A 4,632-nucleotide genomic window follows, 5' to 3' on the forward strand; every position below is an offset into this window, starting at 1 on the left:
CAATTGTATACAACTATGTTCAGAATTTTACATACATGAATAAATAAGGTTCAATAAACATATATATTAAAAACCTTCAAAGTTTTATTGGAAGAAAATTCAAATACAAGAGGCATATGGTATAAGCAGAAGTCCCAAGACAAAAATATATTTTTAAAAATGCAAACAAGTCAAATGAAATTAGAATCTAACTCCTCAAAGCCTATTTTCACAAAATAAAACTATTCTAAAATTTCTTTGAGAAAACTAAAAGGCATTTAGCAAAAAAGCCACTCAGATGAGAACAGAGATTAATGCAGATTATAAAACAACATGCATTGAAACTGTGTGAGACTGGCACAAAAGTAGAAACACAGAGTACTGGAACAAGGTGGAAANCACTGTTCTCACACTCAAGCATGCATCAGAATCACTTACAGACACAAAAGAAAAAAAAAAACCATAAAAACAAAAACAACCCAAAACAGACTGCTGGGCCTCAGGCCTAGATTTTTGATTCAGTTGGTCTAGGATGGGGCCTGGGAGTCTGCATTTCTTGCAAGCTCCCAGGTCAGGCTAATGTTACCGATCTGGGGACACACTTTGAGAACCACTAGCTTTGAAAACATTCTTTTAGGAATAGTTAGGGCTTTGACATTCAAAAATATCTGTTGAATCAGCCCATATACAAGTGATATGTGTCAGATTTGTAGGTCTCATTTGATGAGTGCCTAGGGGCAGGTGCAGGTCAGTCGGTGGGGGAACAGACACCGGTATCTGCTGGCTTTTTGTGACATGTAAAAGGTCTCTTCTGTTAACTAGATACCTTAGCTAAATCACAAGAACATCTATTTTCCTTTCTAGTTCCACTAAAATTATTTTTTAATTTGTCACTGAACAACTCCCAGCAGCCCTCCAGCAGATGAACATTTTATCAAAGGCTGCTGAGCTCCTCTCCATAGACCTGTTCCCTCTTTCTGAGTACTTGAATAGATGCAAATACATTTTGGCACTCAAGCATAACACATTCAAATGCACCTAAGTGTAAATTTCCCAGATGCAGTTTCTATAGCACTTCTAAAAGGAGAGATAAATGTTGAATGTATCTGACGAACTAGCAAGAAGACCAAAGGAGTCCACTGATAAGAATGGAAAAATTAATTACATTTAACAACTATCAGCTTTAAAATAACATATTACAGTAAAAAGAAAAAATAATAATTAAAATAAGAGAATAGTTGCTAGCAATTGTAGGACAAATACTGAAATGCTTTTTCAATTACAACTGACTGTTTTACCATTTTATACTAAGTATCTGGGGGTAAAAAAAGAAAAGATCTAGAGTCTAAGACTCTACCAAGAAGAGTGCAAGGCCTATGGACTAGACATCACGGTCAAACTTACACTTTCTTCTCTAACAATTGCCTCCTTTTTCTATGGAATCACAGTGTGGAATCAGGGAGTGAGAAGAAGTAAGCTTTGGAGCACACACCAATTGAAGAGCATGGTTAGATGCTGCAGTGGACTGAATTATGTCTCCCGCCCCAAACTCACTGAAGCTTGAATTGTGTCCTCCAAGTTCTATGTATTAGAAAATTTGCCCCCACTATGACTATTAAGAGGATGGGAAATCCTATTATAGTAATCGAAAGGTGGAGCCTTGATGAGGTGATTAGACTGTAGGACGACACCATAGCAAATGGATTAAAAATGGTGGTCAGAGTTGTGGTTCTGAGGACTTTAAAGAAGAGAGAGGGGAGTCCATTTTTTCTCTCTGCTCTGCCATTTTTGCAATATGATACTCTGCCATCATTGTCACCACCACCAAAACCTTCACCAGCTGTGTTCTCTGGATATTAGACTTCCCAGCCTCAGAAACTGTAAGCAATAAATTTCATTTCCTTTATAAAATATCCAGTTCTGTGTATTTTGTTATAAGCAACAGAAGTGGACTAACACAGATGCAAAGCAACACATCACATGCACTATTGCTGGAAGAAACCAAAAAAAGGGGAGGAGAAAAGCTTCATATGCCAGGCTTTAGGCAACATAAATTATTTACGTCATCACAATTAATACTCATAGTATTAGCAAATGCTTTTCATTTTAGTGATGATGCTACCAGATTGAAACATTTCCTATAATTTAAGGCGGGGAAATAATTTATGCAACATGAAAGAAGTAAGGCAGTTAACAGACATAGTTAAATTTGTCTCCAATAGTGACTATCTGCTAAATTTAGATACATCTCCTATTACCTGGCATTCACATGTGTTTTAAGAAACTTAAATCAGGACATGGAATTACTGCATGTGCTTTTTAATGGGACAGTATAGCCAACACATTTTTAAGTTAGTATCAATTTACTAATGAGAAGAAACATTTGAATACCAAATATCAGCAATAAACTGGAAAGTGGTAGTGAAAAGGTAGGAAGCTGCTGGTAGTGCAAGGTGAACCAGGGATCCAGTCAGCTGTGAGGTCAGTATGGTTAGAAATCATTGTGACTTGCATTAACATCCATCCACATTCTCTGTGCTTGATATCTTTTCCTTCTATAAAAGGGAAATGCTACCTGGATCTGCTTCAAAAAGGTTTCTTTTTGTTATGCTTTCATAGATCCAATGGATGGGTCAGATACCAGTGAGGTCCATTCAGATGATCAAGAGGAAGAGTCCTAGGCCAATAACTACTCCAGTTAACCAGTAACTGTGGTTAGGACAACAAATGTGGGAGACCAGGATTACACGGACTTCATGATCCTCAGGGCTGTGGGTATGACCCAAGCCTGGCTTAGAGAGCTAAAGAGAATAGAATACACATATTATTTAAGTTTCAGAGTTAATAAAGCATAAATTTGATAAATAATAAATGGCCTGCTGTAATTTTTTTTGTGGGCATTCTGATCCAATATGGCTGGTATACAGCTATTTCAAGACCCAACTCCAAGAAGTTTGGCTGCCATCTGTTAATGCAGAAGATTTGTAATTTTTTTTGTGGGCATTCTGATCCAATATGGCTGGTATACAGCTATTTCAAGACCCAGCTCCAAGAAGTTTGGCTGCCATCTGTTAATGCAGAAGATTTAACTTTGGAGAAATTAACTAAGTAAGGATAGGACCATGCAGAAGTGTTATACACAATTTACTTAAAAATGTTTCATGGGTAAAAGCCAAGATAGTTTGGGGAGTATAAAAATGCTTCTATGTTCAATACTGTTCCCCAATTATTATGTTTTAATGAAGTCCACATATATATATTTTTTTCTTTAGCCTTTTTTTTCTTCAATAAAATCTTCCAGATACACTTTAAAATTCTTCTATAGTTTTGCCTGATCAAACCCCCTCCTTCTTCTCCAGTGGTTAAACACTAGCTCTGAATTGGGTATATATCAGTCCCACTCAAATCTTTTTATTTTTACTATATATTTTCATAACCATAAACAATATAACATATCATTTTGTGTTTTAAAAATGTGTTCTAGTTTTTATTCTAATAATCCTCAAATATCAAGAAAGGGTAAGTAGAGAATTCTAATTCTTAATTTCTGAAGGACTGTAGATGTTTTTCCCTTGATGAGATGTTTCACTGTTAAAGTATGCGTAATTAAAAAAAAAAAGTTACTGTCTTGCTTCTCTCATATAAAAAGACGAAGTCATCTTGCATTTCACTGCCCTAAGACTTGCTAATGACATTTATACTCAGTGCAGTGTTTTAACACCTTCAAACACAGCATTTTTATGTCAATTTCATTAACAGTGATACTGAGAAAGCTGTTCAGTATCACAGCAGAATGCCAGAGGAGCTCAAGCCCATCAGATCCGAAAATCATGGCACCATGGTAATAAAACAATTAAGAGCATCCCGCAGGGAAAGACAATTCCGGTAATTAACCTTCAATGCCAATTAGTGCTACTACTTTCTTAGGACAAGTCATATCTTCAACATGAAGATCAAAAATTTAGTTCCTAACCTGAATCACTAACCAGAATATGCATATTTTTGCTTTCAATTCAGGCAAAAGTTTAAAATCAAAAGCCTGTTAATAAAAATACTGTAAGGGAGATATATTATTTATCGACCATGGCTCGATCCACAAGAGGATTGGAGGCATAATCATAGTTATATAAACAATTTGTTCGAACTAAATAAATAAGTTAATAATACATTTTTATGAATGGGGTAAAAGAATAACCCCAAATTAAATGTTAAATTCTAGACACTACCCATATTAAACAGTATGTGTTCTAAAACTTTCTATTCCAGCACATTGTTTGAAATTCAGGACTGATTTTCTCGCAGAAACATCATTACACATAACAGCTCCCAGGCAAATCCACAGAGACTAAACCCATCACATCGCAGGAACAGTGGTCACTGTAATCCACTCAGCATCAAGTAGCCCGGGCTGTGACTGATGGAAGCTCCAAACGCTCCAGAGAAAAGTGGCTGGAGCAGTGAGGGCCGCACAGGGGAAACAGTCCTAGGGCAGGGCAACCACGGCTGGTGGATCCAGCAGTCAATATTGACGTTTTGTGGTCCATTTGTGATTCAAGAACTGCTAATGCTAAAGAACCCTCCCAAATTAGTCCCAATTGTATACAACTATGTTCAGAATTTTACATACATGAATAAATAAGGTTCAATAAACAT

The sequence above is a fragment of the Galeopterus variegatus genome, unplaced genomic scaffold, assembly GCF_000696425.1.
Source record: "Galeopterus variegatus unplaced genomic scaffold, G_variegatus-3.0.2 Scaffold5046, whole genome shotgun sequence".
Taxonomy (NCBI): Eukaryota; Metazoa; Chordata; class Mammalia; order Dermoptera; family Cynocephalidae; genus Galeopterus; species Galeopterus variegatus.